General features: G+C 42.7%; 1 pseudogene; it reads right to left on the bottom strand.

Annotated features, from left to right (window-relative positions):
* Nucleotides 1-24,826: 24,826 nt before the first annotated feature.
* Nucleotides 24,827-25,372, bottom strand: LOC149165327 (uncharacterized; annotated as a pseudogene).
* Between the last annotated feature and the right edge of the window lie 1,121 nt (nucleotides 25,373-26,493).

Raw genomic sequence — 26,493 nt, 5'->3', positions numbered from 1 at the left:
ACATGTACTGGGGTAAAATGCAAATGAAGTGCTGTATCCACAAGCTCACGGAGATGGACTGAAGCAGCGTTTATCTACTTCCGCTTATGCAAAGCAAAAGCGTTTCGAAGGCTACCTGGCATAACTTCAGGCTCCGTCTAAGACTTATGAAACAAACACATCAATCAACAGACAAGTTGTTCTCCCCAGTATGGTCGCCAATATGTTAACGCTTGAAATTTCACCTCAGGCTGAAAAAGGTAAACTCCAAGGCAACATCAAACCACTTAGCCTCGTAGCTAGCCCTACGGGGCAGGAGAGGGCTCTCTCCGGTCTATCTCGGTAAAGATCTTCAATGGGCGAGATGACCAATAGGAAAACACTGATTTTAGGCTAGTAAACTGATCAAGAGGTTTAAATTTGGGATTTTTAAAGTTTTGGTGGAAAATTGGGGAATGGCAATTTTGGGTGCGGGGATTGGACACAGTTTTCGCAGGGAGTTCTTTGGGGCGAGGTAGGAAACAGTATTGATGCCTTTGATAGAGATGGATGGATGAGAATGACTGGTGAGGAGTTAAGGAGAGCAAGCAATAACCTTGAATTCCCCTTAAACAGTTGAAAACATTGATATTAAGCAAACTTAAAAGCAGAGCATGACTGTCATGAATTCTACTTTAACACTTCATTTGCCTAATTTGCAGAAAGAAAAGTAAGGAAATGATTCACATAACACACTTAAAAGTACAAAGAGAAACACACCATCAATACATGTGACCACAAGAATCCCAAAAAGGACTGCAAAACCCTGGTCTTCCTTTGCCAAAAATTGCAGAGATACAATGAATAATACAATAAGAGCTTCTCCCTCAAGAGTCCAACCATGAAAATGAGAAAGAGAGTACATAATATAGATCATCTAATATCTTTCCCTGCCTCTAGGGGTCGAGCTCACTATCCTAGGAGCTGTTTCAACCAATTCTAAACTAAGCACTGAAAACTAGGCAGTCAAAACAACTTGCCTCTATAAACTAGGAAACCAATTCATTCATTTAATTTTCACCTATCTCATGAATGAATCTTCCAGAAGAGATACATAAGTGTAAAAGTGTCATAAATTTACATCATTTACAACAAGAAGGATAAAAATCAACTCCACAAAGTCAAACACAGTCAAAACTGCGTTTTGCTGAGCTGTAGGCTGAAATCCTGAGCAATTTGCCTGACGGGTCGCGCGCCAAATCCTGACGGGTCGCGCACATTTGAGAGCACTTTTGGGGCACTTTAAGGTGTCCAAATGAGGCAAGAGTAGGCTTGTTGGAAAGGTCTGGATGTCTACTTTCTAACCCAAGTGGAATTTCTGAATTTGGTGGTCATTTACCCCTCCAAAATTGCAATCTCCCAAGACTGCTTTCTGTGTGTCAAAAATGTGGCAGAAAGTCATTTTTTGCTTGTTTTTTGACTTTCTGGAGGCCCAAAACTTCATAAAATCTCTTGGCAATGGGTGAGCATATGTAACTTTTCATGAAAAATCCAGAAATGCTGAGTTTTCCTGGAACGGAGTAGCCAAATGAAAGGGTCGCGCGGGGGGTGAGACCCGTTGAGGGGACAAAACCTGTTTTTTGCCTGAAAAAACCAAAAATGACCCAAAATGCTCAAAATTTCTTGGAATTTGTGCTGGGGCTGAGCTATTTAGTGCCATGCTCCTTCAAGGAAGCCTCGGCCAAGATGTGGAGGGGGTCAGACCTTTTTCTTCGTTTTTGTGCTTTGGCCAACCGCCTTTGGAGCACTTTCATCTTCGCCTTGTACACGTGCATTCGGGCCCAATAGTGGTTTTTCATGTTCCGGAGAAGGCTCAACTTCTGGTGTTAAATCACGATCATCACTTTGCTCATAGTCGGTTTCGGTTTCTGACATAGTTTCAGGGGCAAAGTGGCTGAAATGTACTGCTGCTTCTGCTTTGAAATCTGCTGTTTTAACTGTTTTGAAATGTTGTTTCAAGGGGACAAGTAGCACAAGGGAAATGTTAGGGAAGGGAGACTTGGAAGGGAAATTGGGAAAAATATATGAAACAGGGGTTAAAGAGAGGAATCATGACATCAACATCATCATACAATTTCATTTGCAAGGATGTTATGGAAGGTAGGGTTTAGGGTTTGATTTTTGATTTCTTAATATTTTTGGTAGGGAAATTAAATAACAGTGATAAGGGAGTAAGAAATGGGAGGTGGGAAAATGTAGGAACAATAGGAATGAAAAGGAATACCTTAAAACAGCAAAACAAACCCTAGCAACTTTGATATTTTCAAGCAAAAGCACATGGAGTCTTTACTTGCAAATGAAGGCTTTTAAAATATTATCATGATCTTCTCAAGCTTTAGCAAACCATAATTTATATGATTGAAGGCCTACCGGACAAGCTTGAACAATTTGTGGTCGCTTGGCAGCTTGCTGGTAATTTTCTGTGGAGGAAACCCTCGTGGGTCGCGCGCACTGCCCAACGGGTCGCGCCTGTGTAATTTCTGAACTAGAATGGGCAGCCTGACGGGTCGCGCGCCTTCCCAACTCACACAATTCGCTCAAACTCTCTTGGAAATAATTGCTCTATCTCTTGAATGCGCAATGAGGCTTGATGGAGGGAGATTAGGGCTTTTATAGCCTTGTTTGAATTAATTTCATGTCATAACCCACTTTATAATATTTTTCCATGACACTTTATAAAATTGACTTTTTTGGTTTCCTTTTGTCTTGAAATTGATTGATTTGATGCTTTTCTTTGATAGTTTTTGCAGGGATAGCATCTGAGGGATCTTGGCAAGGGAGCCAGGGTTACATGCTGTCCTTTGAATCATTTTGAATTTTTACAAGTTTTACAAAATTTTGTGAAATGACCTTGGCTTTAAAAACAAGGTTTTTAAATCCAAGGTGAAAATTAGCTGCACAAGATAGAATCTTTCGAAGAAACATTTTGAAAATCATCCCTCTGGCTTGCTGGGCACTTATTGACCTTCAGAGACATGACCTTGAAGATAAATTTGACCTAAACCCTAGACCTAGAAATTTTGACCTCAAGACAAGACAAATAACCTTGAAAAAGCTTAATGACTAAAACAACTTGATCCAGCAGTGCCAAGAGGGGAATAAAGACACCAGCTCCTCCATCAGGGTTATGGCATGCCTAACGGAATGTAAAGAATGACACTGATGAGACACCTACTTATGCAAATGCAAAGAGCTTTGATCGCTGATGGAGGGCTACTAGACCAATTCTAACACCCCCAATTCAAGTCGAAGGCCTCTCATCATTCTGGTGGATGGTGGAGATTGTTATGTCAAGTCTACTAATTTTTCATTTTAAAGTTTTGTGTCAAGAGATTGTGCTTGTCGTGTTAGCTCCTATGTTGTGTCGGTTTATGCGTGTCTTTTTATGAGTTTAATGGTAGTGGCATATGTTTCGCATATCGAAGTAGTTGTTCCTACGTCTTCTTTTGAGGGGGTTAGTTTTGAGTCAGGCTTATGTGTCTTAAGTTATTTGGATGACTGTGTTGTTTGGCATCCTAGTTCTATTGTTGGAGAGTCTAGTTCGTTCTCATGTTTCTTTGCAGGAAGAGGAGTTTATAATAGTTTCCCCAGGTGTTGTAACAACCCCAGGTTAAAAGTTCATGTAATAAAGTTAATAAAGGAAAAGTAAGACAAAGGTCATGGGACATGTATTCCAAGTTGAATGTTGGGAAAAACATCCTAGTGGGTGTTCATTTGGTTTATTATGGCTACGTGGAAATTGGAAAAGGCAATGGAAAAGGCTTTGGAAAGGCAAGAGGCATTAATTGACATTTTATTTATGAAAATAATGGAAAATTAGGAGAAAAGGAAGGTGAAAGGTCACAGGTTGCATGTGAGGAGGAAAATGAAGAAAAAATAATGGAAATTGAAGAAAATTGAGGCATCATCAATAAAAAGGCTTATGAGGATCAGTTCACAACCTTTTGTTAGTTTTATCTTTGAGCTCTCTCTATTCTCTCTCTCTCTCTCATACTCATGCACACTTAGAGCATCTTTGGAGCACTCTAGCATTGGAGAAAGGAAGGAAAAGGAAGGGCAAAGAGACAAAGGGAAGCAAATATCAAGCAAGGAAGAGTTGGATCAAGCGAATACGATGGGATTACTTGCATGTATCGAGTTGCATGTATGATTTCCTTGCTAGTTTTGGCATGCATGGTACATGCATGTGTGTATTTGGTTATCTTTTTTTCATTGGCATGGGTATTTCATGATGTGACAGTGGTTTCAACCTTGCCTTGCCATTTTCGGATAGTCATTGTGTGATGGGGTTCTTTTATTTGGTTAAGCTGGATTGTTGGATGGTTTCAAAACTGAGTGGGGTGGTATTAGGAAAATTACCAAAGGCCTAGGAGTCCCTTGACCAGTAATGACGGGATACACAGTAAATCCTGAGGGTGGAGACAGTAAAATTCCTCACAGTTTAGGTGGAGAGATCCAAAGGCATTCTTGCTTGTTTAGGGCCTAGTGATCCCTTGACCAATATATGGCAGGATTGCGGTAAATACTGGTAGTGTATTTATTGTGTGGGCCTAGGAATTCCTTGACCGGTAATGGTGGGATACATGGTAAAACCTAGTTTTATAAATGAGGATTTAGGGCCTAGGAATCCCTTGAACGGTAATGGTGAGATACATGGTAAAGCCTGAGGAAGCCCTGGTTGTTTTTGTTGTGAGTCACACATTCATGCTTGGAATATGACACCGGGGTGATTAGCTGAAAGAAATATTTGGTTCAACCCAATATATGGTCGGGTCATACATGGATCCCTGACTTGGTTGGCTTTTGCATATGTTAATAAGAGCTCTCTTTCCTTGTATTTCATGAGTAAATGTACTTGCCATTATGTGGCTTTGATGATTTTTCTATCGTTGTTATTATCCTAGTTGTAAGCATGGTTTTATGACAGACTTGAGTTATGGCTCTCCTCATGTTTTGGTTGGTAAATTAAATTTTAATGAATGTATGACCTAATAGGTGATAATGCAACTATGGTGAGAAGGCATTAGACCTTCTTGACGAATCTCAGATAAGTATGAGGCCCCTATGTCTAGATGTGTATTTATGACCTGTACATTACATGTTCATGATGTGTTTGACGAAATGCATGTCATGGTTAGGATGAGTCAGGTCAGGTCCTTGTTCAAGTTTTGCATTAGATGCCTTGTATTCTTATTATTTATCATTTCTGAGAGTTCCATTAAGTTTTGGGCAGAGGCCTGGGTCCCAGCCCTTAAAAAATGGCTTAAATCCCATCGTCGCTGGCACTGAACTGGATGAAGAAGTTTGCAGTCACATGGAGGCAAGCCTTGTTTTGGGAGCGACTGGAGGGTTTCAGTTGCATGGAGGGCTTGTCATGGGAGCAAATGGGGGTTTATTTTAGTTAGAAAGCAAGTTAACTCGAGGGTTGGGAATCTTGAGTGGTTAATTAGCGTCTGAGGGTCTTATAGCTCCCAAGGAAGGTCAGTTTGGTTTTGGTTTGTCGATTCCACTTTCTTAACTGTACTTGGGGAGTTGAATCACATCATAGTAACTCTTGATCACATATTTATCCAGACGGAGTGGTTAGCTTGGGTAAGTGTGGGAGGATGGTGTTACAAAGTGGTATCAGAGAGGGTTCATGTTCACTTTGGGTAATATTTGATACCACAGAGTGGTATCAGAGCATGGTTCACCCCTTGGAGTGGATGGGTGGAATGTGGTTGTCATGCATGCATGTAGATTATATATGTGCTTGATGTGTATGGATGATGATGGTCATTGTTGTTGTTATGTTGTCATGTAGAAGTTGAAGGTGTTGTAGTTGGGATGTGTTTGTCGTGAATGCATGTTGGTTGTATATGCATTTGTTATGCATGTCAGTGTCTATAGGTTATTATGCATGCATTGTATCTAGTTTGTGTTATGGTAGTGGCATCATGCATGGTAACTAGGATGATGATTGAGATGACGTTGATATATTGTTATGATTATGATTATACATGTATTATGCTAATCTAGATTGATCTTGCAGACGAGATATCCTCCCCTAAACTATACTGAGGTATGTTGGTTATGTTTATATTTTGGTTTAGCTGACGTGATATACTTGCAGGAAGAGGATCAAATACGACTATAAAAATGGTGGATTACAGTTCTTGAGACTCTCCCAGATCAGATGAGTAGCCACAAGATGAGTACTCCCCTCATATAGCAAACACTTTGAGAATTTTGAAGGTAGAAATAAGAAGTTGCAAAGAAGATAATGACAAAATCATTTAGTCACAAGAGAGACTTGTCAGGGCATAGGAGAAACAAGCAGAGGTTAATGCAATTATCCTTCAGATATTGTTAGACTTGTAGAGATAGGGACCACTTAGGATCAGTCATGGATAGGAGGACAAGACTAAAGGAGCCTATTGTAACAAATCTCATGATGGATACGGGTTAGAGAGGGGTGATACCAGGGATGACATATTCTTGGACACACCTAATAGGAGAGGTAGTGGACATGGGCATTATTCTAGTTCTGGTTCGGATAGGTACCATGGTCATCATTGCTATCATCCTTATAGGAGGAGTGACAGGGGATATTTGTTGGATGATTTCAAGAGATCAAATCCGCATACATTTGATCGAGAAATGAAGAATTCAGAGGATGTTGAAGCTTGGTTTCTTGGGAACATGAAGGCCATAATAACTGCGTTTAGTCTTAAAGGTAAAGCATACATTTGGTGGGAAGACATGAAGAATGATAGAGGCATTCGGGAAGAAGAGTTGACTTGGAGGGAGTTTGATATATTTTTCAGGAAGAAGTATTTATCTGAGAGATACTATGATGACAGGGCAAAAGAATGCTATGAACTAAAGATGGCATCTATGACCGATGAGGAGTATACTAGTAGATTCTTGAAGTTTTTGAGGTATGTGCCTTATTTGAAGGAGGAGAAGGTGAAGATTCAGAGATTCATCAGTGCGTTGTCGGTAGCGTTCAAAGACATTGTTGGTCAGGTAAATCCCCTCTGCGGACAGAGGCGATCCCACTAGCCTATAACAGAACTAGCCACAATCAAACCACGCTGCTACGCAAGTTCCTAGTTATGCATCAAAGGTGAATCAAGAAGACCAACCTGGAGTCCAACGCTATGATTGAAGCAAAGTTGATATCCCCGTTCCCTCGCTCCAACAGATCACAAACGAACACCTGCACATGCAAAGGAAGAGACAGATACCAACATAAAAACTACCAAGGCACAACTATATTTCAGTCAGAAAGGAAATAAATCACATCACCATAATAGACAATGAGATTGGAACTATAATAGTAGTCGCTCATCAATTAATAAGCAGGAAAAGTTACAACCATTGTTCTGACGTTGACCGTTCTCCTGGCTGGGCGAGTAACTATATGTGTCTTGCAATGCATCTCCTCTCCGGCAGCATAACCTCTCTAGCACTCACTAGCATTCCTCCAAGAACTCAAGAACTCAACATCTATCACTCCATGACTAATGATTATCACTACTATCACTCAATCACTAAATCACTAGCACTAGCTTGTCCAATGCATAATGACAAGCTTATATAGATGAAGAAGGGAGGAGGATACGATGAACCGGGACACCTTTTGTGAATTAGCATTATCCTCGAAAGCCATTAAAGATGGATATAGGATAAAGCTCGACAAACGACTGATTTTTAATCTTCAGAAAAGCTCCATGTAATGAAGGAAACAACAGTCGGACGTGCGTTAAGTCAAAAAGCACGACTAAATTTGGTTGGCGCGACTGTTGCTCTAAGACAGAGCGCCAATGGTCGCGCCCTCTTTTGAGGATCTCCATCATTGGCGCGGGTAGGATACTGTGGACTTGCGCCAATGGAAAAAGAGCACTTTTCAGGATGATCTGCAGAAGGTGTCTTCAGGGAACATGGAGTACATACTCAGGGGAACATAATGCAAGTGTTTTTAGACTTTGTCACTTCTTATAACTCCCGGGAGGGGTCCTCCAAGGTACGACAAGAGGAGTAACAGGGATGGTGACAAATTACTGTGTAACAGATGCCCCCTAAAGCATGAATTCTGAGAGGTGGAGAGGGGTGAAATGCTTTACAAGAACACACATAAGAACACATAAGAGCACATATAGTTACTGCCGCCGAGGAGCTGTATTAAGAGACATGACTGATAGTTCAATTACATGATGTACGTGGTATGGTCGCAGCCATCCATAAGAGAGTACATAAATAATCTGGATCCATAGTATGGACGCAGCCATCTGGTTAGGATCAATGAATTGACTCAGGTATGGTCGCAGCCATCCAGTGAATGAGTCAAGTATCAAGAATCACGCCTGGATTACAACAGACACAATCCAGGGTCTTGCGCTCCATCTCGACCCGAACAAGAGTACAAGTTCAAGCATGTGAATATATGGGCTGAATTCGAACATGCATGAACATCGTCTGATTACCAGTCAATAGTGGAAACTGTTAACAGACGCGAGAGGTACCACCAATAATGACAATGGCCCTCAAGGTACTATAGGTACAATCTACGGCGTGTGAATCAATGATCTGAAGTTGAACACCCGTAGAATCATTCGATCGGAGGCCAATGATGAAAACCTCACGTCGAACACGAAGAACCTGCCATTGAGGCATGCAGGCTCCAAGGCACCGGAAAGGAGTCTCTAAATCAACTCCCTGGATAATGAGTTGAAGTTGACAGGGAGTGACCTTGATCGAAGGTGGGCCATAATGTTTCCCACATCATCGACACGAGACAGAGAGATGATGTTGTCAATCAAGATTGTGCGAACTATCAGAGGGAGGTTGCTTTGCAGAGGTCAACTTCTCTTGAACATATCGGCGGCACATTAACGGAATTGGCAGTATTTGACATCAATGTATCAAAGGTCATGATGACGAGGCAATGAGTGGATGAGAGGTCAAATAGGGTACCCAAGTCCATGGAAGCAAGTGAAAGATATGAGATGAAATATCCCCACCCCGGACACGAAAGCAAAAAGTGCCATGTTCAAGAGCGACATACTGCCGTTACGGTAATAATTATGGTTCAAAAATTTTCTTTTCCCCCCGCCATTTCTGGCGAGTACCCCAGTTATTTTTAACAAGCTTGATGGGGATAGCATATGCTTGTGTTGTGACAAAATCCGATGTCATTAAGTTTTAACGAGTCTGACAAAGGAAGAACTCGACGTCTTTTCATGTTTAGAGAGTTTGAAAAGACAGCAGAAAAGGAAACTCCAGGGATGTCCTTTTTCGTAAAGTTGTGTCTCTCGGGCCCGAAAAAGTATAAAATAATACCCGAAAGAACCACCCGATCATTACGATCGAGGAGTACTTTTCATAATTAGTGATCTCGACCTGAAAAAGTAAAAAAGCGGTCAAAACCACGTCGTTTCGTAACCATTAACGAGTTCGAAACGACAAAAACCCGGTAATCTTTTTATGTTTTAACGGTCGACAAAAACAACTTAAAACGACCGCCCCTTATTACCATTTAACGAGTCAAGAGGAGCGACTCGGCAATCTTTTCCTCTTTAAATGGTCAGAAAAGAGCTAAAAGCGGACCTTGAAGTAACCTTTTTCGTGTTTTACCGAGCTCGAAAAACCGAAAAAAGGAGCTCGTTATGTTGCTTGAGTGGCACTAATCCCTTGTAAGTTTATCGTTGGAGGGTTTTGGGTGCAAACTTCAACTGCTGATTACGACCAATCCAAGAGACCATTCGAGCCGCCGTTTGAAACAGGTAAGAGGCCTCATCTTTAGCTCCATTTCTATTCAATTTATTTAGTTTTTCTTCCACAGAATGATCTTCTGCAAGGAGGATTGCAAAAATTAGGGTTGCGCCCATTGGCGCGAGTTTTCCTCACGGGACCGCGCCAATGGGCAATTTTCTCTAAAGGAGACGCGCCATTGGCGCGACTGTTTTGAAAACAGTCGCGCCAATCGCGCGAACCAATTTTCACATGATTTTGACCGTTGAACCTGCAATTTTCTTTAATTTTTGGTTTCACCATTGATCTTATGATGTCATTTTGGTGTTTTGGTTGCAGGAATTGGTCAGAATGGCTATAGAATGGAGAGAAAGGGAACATGAGGCCATAGATGCTTTGGCATTGGAAGATGACGCATGCATGGATGCTTTGCGAGATTGTGGCTTGAAAAAATTCTTCCTTACCTCATATCTACGTGCACAGCCCGAGTTACTAAGGTTTATTGTGGACGCCTGAGATATTGAGGATCAGGTATTCCGCCTGAAAGACCAGACATTGGAGTTGGATGTCTCTGATGTCTATTTTATTACTGGACTATCTCGGCGGGGTGCACTGCCCATCTTGACCGGTAGTAGACCTTCTGGGGAAAAAATGGGGGAGGTAATGGCCAGAGTTTGTCCTGGGGCCCATTTTGGATCCAATAGTGCCAAGGTGGACATTGTCACTATCCCAGATTTGGTGCTACGAGTGGTACTATTCACTATCACTCAGACGGCTGGGGTACAGGCACCCCACGAGGCCAGCAAGAATCACTTGCTGCTGGCAACTGAGTGCCTACACCCTACATTATTTGATTGGGCCACGGCAGTAACAACAAATATCAAGAGGCAGCTTACCAAATGTAAGCGTGATGGCAATAAACAGTTCGGATATGGATCCATCATAGTATCGTTTTTCCTGGAGCGACTACCGATATTCCGGATCCCAGGAGGTATAGTGGCAGATCCAGTGCCACGAGAGCCAAGGTTGGCTCGATGGGCACCACTTATGCCCAGAGGAGGTGGGGGCCAGCAGATGGCCTGGAGGCCCGAGTTCTTCATTTGGCTCCAACATCAGTTGATCGTCGTGGAGGACTGGCCCTATGCGGGTAATGATTTTACTGGAGATCCAGACCTCCCGTTGCCTGAGGGAGAGGACTGGGACAAGGAGTTAGGTAAGGACCCTTTATGTTTTTTAATATTTTAACATATTCAAGTTTTTATAATTCATGTCTATTTCTTACAGCACCTATATATATGTATGCAGATGTTGGTGCAGAGCGACCAGCCGACTTGCCTCACAACGTACGGAGAGTACAACCTGCAGCGGACCCTCAGGCAGAGGGTGACGATGATGACCTAGTGCAGAACCTCGAGGCACTTACTCGAGGGATCCCAGATTATGGCAGACTGGCGGACGTGCCTAGAGCGTACCAGAGGCATACGGTGGGAGTATCTACTCGCGTCCATCGTCTGTTGAGACGTTTGGTGCGGGCGGTGACATGCTATCATGAGCATCACCGCGATTAGACGCCTAGGTTTCATTTTTGCACGTTTTTGAGAGACATGTTGTCGACGGCTGTATGAATTTTGGACATGTATTATTTTTTGGATTATGTAATGCGCGGGGCGCAAACATTTTGACACACACGTATATATATACATATGTTCATGGTTCATTATTGTGTTTTCATGTGCTTGCTTACATAACGTTTTAATTACAAATTATGCAGATGTCTATCTAATACATGATTGGCCAATGCATCAAATAACGTGTTTAATTGTCTCGGAACATGTTGATATGTAATAAAATCAAAATGTCTTTCTAACAACCTTACACGTAAATACAACCTTAGTATATGATGGTTTCTGACGGAATATTGCCCGTTGAGCTGGTGGACAACAAGTTGAGAGTCCAGGTTCACTATCAATGTGCAAATACCAAAATTAATTGCTCTAGCAAGTAGCTCGATTACAGCACAGTATTCGGCGACATTGTTAGTAGTACGGCCTAAACACACACCCTGAAAATCTATTAGCTCGCTATGAGGATCGTAGATCACCCATGCCGCAGAAGACAAATCGCGCGTACTGCGGCAGGCACCATCAGCGAAACCAACATAAGGTGCATCCGGCATCTGCACAAGAAGCGAAAAAACACAATAAGTGGTAGCTATGTCTCGAAAACCGACACACAATACACTAAAGTACATGTATGTACACAATAAAATGTACCAGCATCACGCATAGTACTTTTTCAAGTAAAGCCCATTTCGGGGCTTCCCAAGAGGGTTTCCTTCATAATCAATCAGCTCGTAGGCCCCTTTCTGTAGGACTCTCTTGAAAATATAAGGGCCTAGCCACATAGACTCGAGCTTTCCTGCGCCTAGCTTATCTTTCGCTTGATCATAGAGTAGGACCAAGTCTCCCTCAACGAAAGAACGCGGATGGACGGTCTGATCGAAGTGAGTCTTGACTCGCTTCTTTTGTGTTTCGATGGCCAAAGAGGCCAGGCGACGAGTCTCATCTAACCGTTCTAGGTAAAGAAGGCGTTCTTCTAACGGGGTAGTGTTGGGAAGCAGCTCGACGGCTAATTTCAATGAAGGGATCTCACATTCAATTGGAAGGGTAGCCTCTAGTCCATAAACTAGTTGAAATGGAGTGAAACCAGTGGCATCCTTCACGGAGGTTCGGTAAGCCCATAAGGTAGGGAATAACATCAAATGCCAGTTAGATTTATGCACACCAACGATACGTTGAAGCATTGTAACCAAGATTTTATTGAGAGCTTCAACTTGACCATTGGACTGAGGGTAGTATGGAGTTGAACTATCGTGTTGCAAGCCTAGCTGGGTTGTTAATTCCGTCATCATATGATTACGGAAATGCTTTCCGTGATCAGTGACAATGGCTTGAGGGACGCCGAATCGCGAAATAACATGATTGAATAAAAATTGCGCCGCAGTGTGACCGTCTTCAGTTAATGTAGGCATCGCCTTGGCCCATTTAGTAAAGTAATCGACGGAAACGATGACAAACCCATGCCCCCCGGTCGAGCGAGGGTTACAGGTCATATAATCAATGCCCCATTTTGCAAAAGGGCCGACGGAAACCACAGGGTGCAACGGAGCAGAAGGCGCTCGCATTTTCCGCTGGTATATCTGGCACTCATGACAAGAGCGGACGACAAGGATGCAATCCTTGAAAATAGAGGGCCAAAAATAGCCAGCACGAAGGATTTTTTGGGCTGTAGCATATCCGGACATATGTCCGCCACAAGCACCAGAGTGGCAGTCATTTAGAACCCGTTCAGCTTCCTCTAGGGTAAGACAACGGCGGAGAACGGAGTCTGCACCAAGACGATATAATGTATCTCCAATGATACGGTAGGGTTGAGATTGATGACGAATCCTCCGCCGAGCGTCTTTAGACACATCTTGGCGGAAGGAGGACGTTTGCAGATATGTGATGATATCTCCGTACCATGGATCGAGGGTGCTGATGAGGAACAGGGTTTCATCTGGAATTTGGTCTTCTGCAGGCGAGGTCGAGGAAGAAGATGGCAAAGAGCAAATTAACTCAGCAAACACAAGGGATTTCTTAGACTTGGCAGTGGTAAATTCCAAGTCAAACTCTTGGAGGATAACAATCCACTTTGAGTATTTGCCCCCTAGTAACTGGCGTGACAATATATACGTCATGGGGTTGCAATCAGAAATCACAGTGGTAGTACGCAAAAGAATATAATGACGGAAGCGTTGTACAACACAAACTGCGGCTAGTGCCAACTTTTCGATATAAGCATATCGAGTTTCCGTGTCTAACAGGTTGCGGCTGAGATAGTAAATAACATGTTCAGTGTTATCATCATCAGTTTGGACAAGAACCATGCCGATAGTGGTATCGGCGGCAACCAAATACAAGGTGTAGTCGCGATAATAATTCGGAGGACGAAGCAATGGAGCAGAAACAAGTAAACTCTTGAGACGTTCAAAAGATTCCTGAGCTGTGGCATCCCAATGGAAAGGGATATCACGCTTCAGTAATCACGTAAAATCTTTAGCTACCTCGGCATAGTTGGGAACAAAACGGCGTAAAAAATTGGCTTTCCCCTGCAAACTTTGCAACTGATGCAAAGAATTTGGGGGAGGGAGATTGATGATAGCTTCGACTTTAAGGGGATCCAAACGGATGCCTTCTCTAGAAACGATAAAACCGAGAAGTCTGCCAGATTCAACGCAGAAGACACATTTGTGGGGATTTAGCCGGATTCGGTAGTACCGACAGCGAAGAAAGATTTCGCGAAGATGTTTAGGGTGGTCCTGACGTTTAGCTGAATGAGCAGGAAGATCATCCAGATAAGGTTGCACAATATGCCGAATGTCATGAAATGCATAAGACATTGCGCGCTGGAAGGTAGCACCGGCATTTTTAAGACCGAAAGGGAGCTTCTTATAGGCAAAAGTTCCCCATGGGCAAATAAAGGCCGTTTTGTGTTGATCAGCGGGAGCAATATTGATCTGGTTATAACCGGAGAAACCGTCCATAAAAGAATACATTTCACTACCGGCACACTCGTCAATGATTTGATCAATGAATGGCGTGGGAAAATTATCTTTAGGATAGGCTTTGTTTATATCACGGTAATCGACACAAACCCGGATTGTACCTTGTTTTTTAGTTACAGGGACAATGTTAGAAACCCAATCTGTAAGAGGAATAGGGTAGATAAAACCGGCGCTAAGAATCTTTTCTACTTCGGCCTTAATCGCCGCAGCCTTCCGAGGGTGTACAGGGCGTAGACGTTGACGAACAGGCTTAGCATCAAAGTACGTGATTATTTCATGCATCACTATACTAGAATCAATGCCAGGCATTTCTTCATAGGACCATGCGAAAACATCATGAAATTCGCGAAAAAGTTCGGAATAAAGTGGAATCTCCTCTGGAGTACAAGTGACTTCGATGTGAAGATGCTCGACTATCCCGGGTTTAACAGAGATGTCGAGGGGTTGGGTGCGTGTAATTCTTGCCATATTTCCTTCAGAAAAAACCTGATCAATTTGAATAGGCGTTTGAAGGATTTGTGATGGAAGACAAGGGGCAAACCGCTCGAGGCATGTCAGAAAATGCTGCGAGGCAGGAAGAAATGAGGAACGATGGTGAGAACTATTCCAGGGAGGTTCCTCCAGAGACATAGTCTCAATAAGAGCTTCGTCGGAGAGGAATATTTCTCATAGAGAATCCGAAGAAGCCTCATCTAGAAGTCCTGAGGATGGAGTAAGTGTAGAGGAGGGAGCCGAGGCAGCAATGATTTCAACATAATTAAACTCGGCAGGACTCAATGGCATCTGGTCGCCCCAGGAATCTACTTGGTCTGTGGGGGGTACGAGCCACGGATCAGAGCCAGTAGCGATCATATTGACAGAGGCGACATTTAGAGGAGGGAGTGGAAAAACACCCATAAGATCAGGATCTTTGAAAAGTCCAGCTCCCAGAGTCTTAGGTAATTTGGAGGTATGGTCCACGAACGGGATGGTGCCTTCGGAAGAAGAAGCAAAAAAGGAGAGCTGGTCAACGGTAACGATCTTCCCTTGATGAGGGAAACAGATGATTCGGAAGAAAGATTAAGCAACAGCTTGCATTGCGTATATCCAGCTACGTCCGAGAAGGAGGTTGTAGGTTAGAGTAGCATCAACGACTTCAACTTCCATCTCGACTGTTTTCCCTTCTAAAGAGATTGGTAAACGTTGGAGTATACCGTAAGGACGGGACGCTCTTCCATCAAAAGCTTCCAAGGTAGTGGGAGATTGGCTCAACGTCGGAGATCCAATAGCTTTCCAACAGGCAACAGACATGATGCAAGTTGAGGCACCTTCATCAATAACTGTACGATGAATCGTCTTGGAATCAATAATTACCTGTATGAGGAAGGCGATTTGGGGAGGCAGTCTTTGAGTGTGGCATTCTAAATCAAAAGTTATTAAATCCGAATCGGCCGGGTCTATGCCACCAATGGCAGATAGCATGGACTTCCTCTGAGAAGGGCAGCTCTGGAGAACCTCTAAAGTGGACATAGCCGACGGAGTCTGTGCTAAGTCCTCAATGATGTTGTAGTGCTGTGCAGCACGAGCATTCGGACTATACGAGGATTTCCGGAGTACTCCTTTTGGAGGGGGTCGAAGAGGCGTTTCAGTGCAGGTCTCTCGATGTGGAGCGGACCCGAACTGAACGGGGGAGCACTTGGGGGAACCTCAGGCTCCTTCCCGGCAGATGACGGATAATCTTTCATTCGAGTACTGATATTAATGGGTATTGTACCAGCCATAAACACTTGAGAACCAAAGGAAGAGGGAGGCTGAGTAGGGTCAACCACCATTTGAGTTTTTTGAGTGTGTTGGGTGGGAAAGGGCTCTTTGAGCACCGCAGGAGTCCCAGAGGTGCCTTTTAACAAACGACTAACTTCGGACCGCCTCGGGCAATCCTTGGTAAAGTGATCTTCATCGCAAATAAGACAAGGATATTTGGGTTTGCGTTTAGTGCCGTCCTCGGATTGAGGTTTTGGGGTTTCCTGCTTAGGCTGTTCCGGCTTATTTTTCGCTTTCCCTTTTTTCTTCTCTTTCGAAGCCTTGTTTGCCGTATTAGATTGGACGGCATTAACCTCAGAAGTAACATTCGAACCAGGCGATGCCTGGGAAGGTTGTCCATTCGAAGCAGATGTTTTTTGCTTTGCAGGGTTCGTCGAATTTTTCTTTGAGGATGAATTAACCGAACCAATGATACCGTCAACAGTGGGTGTTGGCGGGGCTTTAGATGTTCCTTGTCTTGGGACATCAGGCAGATAATCATATAATGTACCTGACTGAGAATAAACCAAGTCAAGGTACTGAGCTCGAGCAATAGCTTGCTCTTCAGTGACACACGCCCCCATGGCGATATCCCGAGCTATCGGAGGCACGAACGAAGTCGTAAACCAATCGGTAAGAAGCTGGTCGGGAATCCAAAATTTGATCATACGTCTACGCCGTCTCCATTCATGGATATGATCAGAGATATGCGTAGCCGTCGTTTGTCTTAAAGAAGTGAGGAGGTGCGTACCCGTTTCGTATCGAATGGGTAACTGGAAGTGGGTAAGAAATGCCATAGCCAAAGAATTGAAATCTTGAAAGGACCCGCGATGAAGTTCGATATACCACTTAGCGGCAGAGCCAGTGAGAGTCCTTTGAAAAAGGCGAAGCCGAATTGAATCGTCAAGCCACGAATTAGATGAACACCACAAATGATAGGTCATAACATGGGCTTGTGGGTCTTCATTGGCTTTACCATCGAATTTTGGACAGTCACCAGGTATTTTAGTTGGAACTGGAGGCCAATAAGGATTATGAAGAATAGGATCATTGGTTAATTTGGATACATCTGGTAATTCTAAAGTTGCTAAGAATGGTAATTGAGGATTGAAAGGCATCTGGGGTTGTTGGTAGGGTGGAGCACCAGGGTTCCAACCAGGTGGTGGTTGCCCCCATAGAGTTTCTCCGGAAGGATTTGGCCCCATAGTGGATTGGCCATAGGGATTTGTATAGTGCCCCCCAGCATAAGGATTACCAAATGATGCTGCAGGTGTGCCGTATTGCTGTTGATAAGTTTGCGAGGGATTCGCTTGCGGTTGCTGGTAGTTCTGGTACGGGGCAAACGAAAATTGCCCTTGAGGTTGTTGGTAGCCATACAGTGGTGGGGCTCCGAATTGAGTTGAAGGACCAGGCTGGGTTGGATAAAAAGTTTGTGATTGAGACCCAGCCTGCATTTGAAGACCAGATGGGTATTGGGGTCCCATTTGGGGCCACGGACCGGATTGAGCAATGCCAATAGACTGTCCTACGGGTTGGGCCATTTGGCCGGAAGGAAAACCTTGTTGATAGTGAGGTTGGCCGATCTGTCCAGAAGGTTGTACCTGCTGATACTGAGGTTGGCCTACCTGTTGGAACTGTTGTTGCGCAGTTGAAGGTTGTCCTAGCAAACTAGATGGTTGAGGAGTCTGGGCAGTTGGTTGGCTCAACTGTGTTTGAGGCTGACCAACCTGCCCAGAGGGTTGTGAATACTGGACAGTAGGTTGACCAAGTGGTTGAGTAACTTGTCCAGACATTGGACTATACTGGACATTGGATTGGTTTGGGTTAATAGTTTGTTGACCACTTTGTCCAACGGGATAGCCCTGCTGGATACCAGGTTGGACTTGTTGAAAAGACGACTGACCTGAGTTACCAGAGGAAAAAGGAGCAGCAGTAACGAAAGGGTTTCCATGAAAAGATTGCCCTGGTTGGTCTTGGGGGGGTTGTATTGGAGATTGCGCAGATAAAACTTGACCACCATGGAAAGAGGTGGAGGTCCAATCAATTGACAATGGGACCGATACCTCAACAACCGGTTGAGATGACAAATATGGATCATATGGCTCCTGTATTGGGACATTTGTCATGGGGTCAAAGACTCCAAACAAAGAAGCTGAGGGACGACTAGAAATAGGAGTCGAAGGGGCGAAGGTAACAGATAGACTGCGACTTGGTGGAGTAAAAGGCTCCGTAGTAGGAAAAGTGTGTGATGACCAAATGGGACCTGTGAACGGAGTTCCAGAAGGCGTAGCATCTCTCAAAGCTTTATAGCCCAGTGGTAAATTTGTAGTAGCAGGTGTACTACTAACATGTATAGGGTCCGTTGAGATGGGAATTTCACCGCTCGTTGCAACGGACTCATCGGTCGTTGTCGGGGACAAATCATCCATGTCAGATGAAAAAGGTGGGACTGACGCACGAGGAGAAGTATGGTCCCAAAAAGGGGCACCGTCCTCAAAAGATTCCCACGTAGGGTTCCAATGAAACTGGTAAGTCTCGTCACCTGGGGCACGAGAACTAAGTGGTTGTATACTCAGGACCACAGGGAGACTCACAACCAATGTTTCGGTAGAAGACGAAACTGGTGATTCCGCCAGGATGAAACTTACGAGATCTACCGAGACAATCCCTACTTCGGACTGACACAAACAAAAGCTAATTGGGTAGATGTTATCGTGGTCAATAAATTTTAAGACACTGAACTTAACCTTTTCATTTTTTAAGAGTCGAGAAAAGGATAAAAGATGACTCTAGTCTCCTTCGAATATTTAATGAGCACGAAGTGACAAGACGCTCACAGGCACCTTTTCGTTTAGGGAGTCCGAAAAGGATCAAAAGTGACTGCTCTGGAATTCTAGGTAGAAGGTGTGCCAAACTTTTCGCAAAACCACAGAATACTTTTTAGGGTACGGGTGGTCAATCTTCGTGAATGCTGTGTTCACTGCATTGCGAATCGTAGGGCGGCTGACACGGCTTCCTATGGATAAAGGCTTTATTCCTATAGGGGTCTCCCAATATATACTCGACGGTACGTGGGAGCACAGTCCGTATTGGCACCTATCGTTTCACCGTGGAGGAGTCACCCAACCACTCGACGATAAACTACCAGGTTTAAAGACGCCGGAACACGTCTCTAACCTAGACCTCTAGAGTATTTGCGTTATGTTCCAATGCATTGTTATGTTCATTGAGTTCATTTTAAAGTTTATCTTTGATTATGTTTCAGTTTTTTGGTCCTACCGTATGTGATATCTCAAAAACTTCTTACATGCAAACTATATGCCAAAATTAAATCATTTGATTCGATGAATTCTATCTACAGGAGGGTTGAGATCTTTTTCACAAACGAAATGATCACCTCAACAAACAACAAAGATCCTAATGCAGCTAATAACAAGAAACGAAATTTTTTCTTTTTCTTTTTAATAGCAACAAATAACAATAAATGCTAACTACTATGATGCAAGAGATTTTTTGTTTTTCTTTCCTTTAAGATGGCATGATGCATGTAAACAAATTCTAAGAGATATGCACAATCCAAGTTCAGTCAATGAAATAGAACCAATTCTGAAACACCAAAATGAACCATGCAAGCAAGGAAAAACACAAAGACTAGTGAACTCCAAAGAGGCTAGAAGTGAAGTATTCAGAGTATAGAAGATCAAGCTTTAACAAAGCACTGGATAGGTGCAGAACACAACCAACAAGCTGACTGGATAATCAAGAGATCGAAACTTCCCACAGAAGGCTAGACATGCAAAGTCACTAGATATCCTAGGGCTGAGACGAAAATCAATAGAAATGAGCAAACAGCTGAGGGATACAGGCTAAGACCAGTCAAGCAGAGGTTCAACACAGTTCCAGAGGCTGAAAGAGATATAAAAAGAGATTGAAAGAGCTTTCCACCCACACACAGGCAAAATTTACAGAGCTGGCGCGACTGTCAGCCTGCAACTTGCGCTTCCACAGTATTGGCGCAAGTTGCTTTTGAGCAACATGCGCCAACTGGCACGACTGTCAGGGAAATAACCGTGCTAATTAAGCTTGCCAACTAGAAAAATAAATGATACGACCTCAGGTCGGGTTGACAGTGCTCAAATGGGTCAAACAGTAAAGAATAAACTCAAAACTGACTCAGGTAGCTCATTCACTCAAGCAAGCAGAAGAAAATTAACATGCAAGACAAAAATCAACTAGCTTCTCCCCAGTGGAGTCGCCAATTTGTTGGTCAGGTAAATCCCCTCTGCGGACAGAGGCGATCCCACTAGCCTATAACAGAACTAGCCACAATCAAACCATGCTGCTACGCAAGTTCCTAGTTATGCATCAAAGGTGAATCAAGAAGACCAACCTGGAGTCCAACGCTATGATTGAAGCAAAGTTGATATCCCCGTTCCCTCGCTCCAACAGATCACAAACGAACACCTGCACATGCAAAGGAAGAGACAGATACCAACATAAAAACTACCAAGGCACAACTATATTTCAGTCAGAAAGGAAATAAATCACATCACCATAATAGACAATGAGATTGGAACTATAATAGCAGTCGCTCATCAATTAATAAACAGGAAAAGTTACAACCATTGTTCTGACGTTGACCCTTCTCCTGGCTGGGCGAGTAACTATATGTGTCTTGCAATGCATCTCCTCTCCGGCAGCATAACCTCTCTAGCACTCACTAGCATTCCTCCAAGAACTCAAGAACTCAACATCTAACACTCCATGACCAATGATTATCACTACTATCACTCAATCACTAAATCACTAGCACTAGCTTGTCCAATGCATAATGACAAGCTTATATAGATGAAGAAGGGAGGAGGATACGATGAACCGGGACACCTTTTGTGGATTAGCATTATCCTCGAAAGCCATTAAAGATGGATATAGGATAAAGCTCGACAAAAGACTGATTTTTTATCTTCAGAAAAGCTCCATGTAATGAAGGAAACAACAGTCGGACGTGCGTTAAGGCAAAAAGCACGACTAAATTTGGTTGGCGCGACTGTTGCTCTAAGACAGAGCGCCAATGGTCGCGCCCTCTTTTGAGGATCTCCATCATTGGCGCGGGTAGGATACTGTGGACTTGCGCCAATGGAAAAAGAGCACTTTTCAGGGATGATCTGCAGAAGGTGTCTTCAGGGAACATGGAGTACATACTCAGGGGAACATAATGCAAGTGTTTTTAGACTTTGTCACTTCTTATAACTCCCGGGATGGGTCCTCCAAGGTACGACAAGAGGAGTAACAGGGATGGTGACAAATTACTGTGTAACAGACATGATCGAGTTTGATGAGCCTAGATCATTGGAGGAAGCCACCAAAAAGTTGAAACACTACCATGAGCAATTGAAGCACAAGACAGAGTCTCAACAAAGTTGGAAAGGGAAAGACAAAGCTAAGGGAAAGTGGCCACCGAAGTGAACAAGACCTTAGGATGCAGGTGCGAAAGAGAATGTGGTTCCTTAGAAGAATTTTAATGTAGTTGGATATGGACATGGGTCACCGCCTGGAGGGAAGCAAAACAAAGGTGAGGGTAAAGGGCAGTTGCAGTGATGGATATGTGACAAGGAGCATCTCACGAAGGATTGTCCGTCGTATTAGGGTGGTAGGCCTTAGAGATACAGTGCACAGGAAGCATAGATAGTTGGGTATGTTGGACAAATCATTCCTCAGATCTATGTAGCATTGGATAACAGGCAGGTAAATGACCAGACATCTATTATCAAGATGGACGGTAAGCTTTGTGATCAAGTTGTTTCTATTTTGATTGACCCTGGATTTAATTATAGTTATGTTAATACTGACCTGGTGGATAAGTGTGGTTTGAATAATGAAGTACATGCAGAATCTTGGTTAGTGCAGTTGGCTACAGGTGCAAAGAAGTTCAACATTGGGTAAGAGCTTGTGCATTTGAGTTGAATGGTATGCTTACATCAACACATCTAAATGTACTTTTGTTGGGTTCGTACAATATGTTATTGGGTATGGATTGGTTATATCTTCACAGGACTAAGGTGGAATGTTATGATAAGGCTATTGAATGCTTGGATGAGAAAAAGGAATATTGCAGGGTAAGAAAAAGGAAACGTTAGTTAGAATGGTTACAACTATGCATGCAAAGCATAGTCGCAGGAAAGGGTGTGTATTATTTTTTGATCCGAATCTTGGGGGGTCTCAAGATCTAAGCAATTTCCGCGCTAGGAAAAGAACAAAAGTAATCAAACCAGAAAATAAATCAGGAACTAACTTTTATTAGATAAAAAAATGATGGTTGCAACTACATTGTGCTGGGCAATTTGCCCTCTTACAAAAGGAGGCCTGTTATTTATAGCAATTTCTAATTACATTACCATGGGTGGTAAAATACCATGGGTGGTAAAATACCATGGGTGGATAATACCATGTGTGAGTTATTTATTGCCTTTAGTTACATTACCATGGTTAAACACCATGGGTGAATTTCCATTCGGATCATTCCTCCCCCCTTAGGAAGTAATGGTCCCCATTGTGTGAAGTTCCCTATGGAGAATCCTTTGTCGAAGAGGAGTTGTAGATGACCAAGTGTTGTGGAAGACAAGGGTTTTGCGTGGTTGACCCATAATTGAGGGTTTGTGGATGACCCATAACCATGATGTATGAAGATCTGAGGATAGAGATACCCTGTAATGATTGTGATCCAATTGTGATATTGATAGTTTGTGGCCAAGCAAATGGATTTCGATGGCAAGGGTTTTGCATGGTTGAACCATAACCATGATGAACAAAGAGCTGAGGATATAGATACCCTATAATGCTGGTGGGCCAACTGTGAGGTGGACAGTGTGTGGATGAGAAAATGGACTTCATTGGCAAAGGGTTTTGTGTGGTTGACCCATAACCATAATGAGGGTCTTAGGATAAAGATACCCTATAATTCTTATGGGACAACTGTGAGACTGATAATGCATGGCCTAGCAAATGGACCTCGAGATATTGCTTGTTGGTTTTCCTGGTAGAAATATGGTGGCTTATCTTTGCAAATTATCACTATCCAATGAGATGTTGTAACAACGTCCTTCAAATACTCAAGTTTCACAATTGTGATTCCCATTGTTGTGATTTGATAGTCCCACCATGAAATTATTTTGGCATTGCGAGGGATATTTTGTCGCACTTGGAAGTATGATTCAAGATAGGTAGCAAAGATAGCACAATCAACATGGGAATTAGTAGTTCCAAGTGCATAGCTAGAAAGGAAAAATACAAAGTTCTAATGTGCTTGATCTAGCTTGCAAATAGATAATGTATAAAAAAGTAGGATGCATAAAGGATGCCAAATATTACTGGCCAGTTTAAGGAGGACGATTCCGATGAATGTTCAATGCTATTACTTTGTGATCATGACACCCCACAAGCACCATGTACCCCCTGCAAATAATTTTCATTGTTTTCATAAACATTCGATGAATTCTTATCAAACTCCTAATTCTAAATTGATGATTTTGTCATTTCTATAACAACACCAATGGTAAACATATCCTTGCATACCACCTGTGATGGTTGTAAAATGAAGAGTCTTGTGTTGTAGATCAAGAAATCATAAAACTTCTCATAGTGGAAAAGTTCATCATTAGTTTTATGTAGAAACAAATCCAACATGATAACACACTCATATTTAAGTAGTGAGGGTCTTTCACAGTGCATTATATTAGATATCATTTTTTGGGATTCAACTGCATTAAGAAAGTCATTCATCTATGACCATTTCCATGGGAGGTAGTCGTAACTGACTAATTTCTCATGATTTTTGAATAGTCCACTTAGCACTCATTACATTGGGTGATGTTCACAGGGGTGAAGAAATGGGATTGAAACTAGTGAAATGAATCACATAGCGTCAATCATCACTTCTGGGGATTGCACCCGGTAACCAGGACTTCCCGGGAGGTCACCCATCCCAAATTGCCTTTGGCTCAAGCGCTCTTAATTGTGGATTTTCCCAACAATCAAGCCACTTAGCTTGCTACCCCATTTGTTGAGGGTGAGAGTAAAGTGTTTGTCAAAATCAGATTGGTGTCTATATGGATTCTCCATGTTGTCTATCATGATTTATTTGACATTATCCCCATGCAATTTTTAGATCCATGGTTGTGGAATGTCTTTGGAAGCAATGAGAACAATATTTGTGTCCACATTGAGATGGCCGAGGTACCAAAACATTACACGTGCAACCACATAAATCGCATAGTCTCTTGGCATTCCTGCATAGGGATTTCTTGCAGTTGGATTCAACAAGTTCACTGCATCCCATGCGTGAATTATTGATAACATACATATAAATAATAATGCATCACAGGTAATTATCCTCCAACCTGCTGAAGCCATAATCAATTCTATAGATATCCACTGCAACGATTGTAACACAAAAATTTGCATGTCAGCCCAAATCTAAGAGGACTGCTTGTTGTTGTCAAACTCACGGGTCTTGAATGTTGGAAGGAGCCATCGAAGAGCTTTGTCTTCTCACAAATGGATTCTAGGACCGTCATGCAATGTTTTTGTAAACGGTGCTGTAAATTTAAGTTGACTCGTCGAGGTGGCCTTCATTGAGTTGTGAAACGTCCTGGACAAGTAACTCTAGGGCTTTGTTCTCCACCATGGTGCCTACGATGAGAATGGCAGTGGAGGAGGTCCAAGAGGATGCATTGGCATTGGGGCAGAGTAAGTCATGGGGGGAGCCAAGACTTGCGGAACGAGAGGTCATGTGATATAAGGTTGCATCATGTCTCGCAAAGGACCTTCGACTCCTCTGATGGGATCGCTCAAGCCTGGGCACACTTGAACAAGGGGCACCGTAGGGATTCCTCTGCCTGCCATTCTGCCTAAGCCAAGGCCTACCTGAGATGCAACCACAATCTTGACCCGTGATTCATTGGGTGGGGGAAAACCTTCGACAGTCATGGTAATCACTTCTTCTCCATAGAGGAGGACAAGGCCGAGGGTTTGTCTCTACTCATGCTCTTCTTTCATGTCTGTTGCGACTCCCTTCTTGGGAGGAAGTATTCTGAACTATGCACAGTATCCCAACACCAAATTCATGTGGTGATTAAATGCCATGAATTTTTCAATCAGGTGATGCACGCCCTGGATCATCACCCAGATTCTGTAGTTTATGTATTGGAGCTTCTTCAAACTCTTCAACATCGACATTATGACTGCAACCACCTCTGCTAGAGAAGGAAGGGGACAATAATGAAGTTTAGTCAGCCTTACAATGATGGGATACAACGCTAGACTCTGATGTTGAAAATGATTTAGATGATGGATACGATTTCACCGTCACTCGCTTGGACAATGGCACTACTAATTCCCACATTCTTAACTCAAGGTCGATGCTACTAGATCTTGATTTGGAATCATAGAATTTGAAAGAGAGTCTGGTGGGATTTGATCTTGAGACACTCTTCAAAAATATCGACGCATGAATGACATCATAAGGCAAACTACGATAACAAAAACTTAAGGCATACGACGTTGTGGCAACCACCGTTAGACATGATTTGTGAATATAATGCGATTTTGAAGACCATATATGAGCAGATGGTGAAAGAAAATGTGAAAAAGAAGGCTAAACCCTGCAAATATTTGTTCAAAGATCCAAGAAATAAAAAAATTTCTTCAGTGATGTAACTTCAAGCAGTGAAATACACAAAAATACAACAAGAAGCATAAAAGACGTGCTCGTGATGGTGTTCCATGATTTCCCTTGTGAACTCACACAAGTAGTGAGGAGAGCACAAAATAACCAACACACTAATAAGTTTCTTCCAGGGAAAATTTTAAGAACCCCCCCTAAATTTATATGTATAATAAATGGGTGAATCTCCATGGTATATAGGAAAAATGGAAGGCGATTTTATCAATAATATGATATGTATTGGCGAATCTCTCACCAGGCGATGCGAATATTTTACTCAATTATAAAATCTTGTGTTTATTGAATACACAAATGAAATCATTGCATTTCTTTAAAATACCTTTTGAAATCAAAATTACCGAAATTACATATCCATAACCTAGTGGGTGTAGGATAAAATTCACCCGTGCCATTCACAGAAAGCATGAGAAAAAACCTAATACTATATATAAAACCAAGAAAAAATCAAATTAATCACTTCTAGGGACCTCATAACCACCCTACCAATACACAAGTATGTTCCTCTTTGCAATTAGAAAAATTACCCAAATTACAATCTGTTTACTCCAGCATATGTTGGAAAGTTATAGAAGGATGACTAGTGCAATCAATCCATTCCTTTTAGCCCTGGATT

The sequence above is a fragment of the Pinus tabuliformis genome, chromosome 5_1 (assembly GCF_031772625.1).
Source record: "Pinus tabuliformis cultivar Carrire ecotype Pingquan chromosome 5_1, CPIR1, whole genome shotgun sequence".
Taxonomy (NCBI): Eukaryota; Viridiplantae; Streptophyta; class Pinopsida; order Pinales; family Pinaceae; genus Pinus; species Pinus tabuliformis.
Note: the sequence above shows the minus strand (reverse complement) of the source record. Positions and strands in the feature narration are given on the sequence as shown.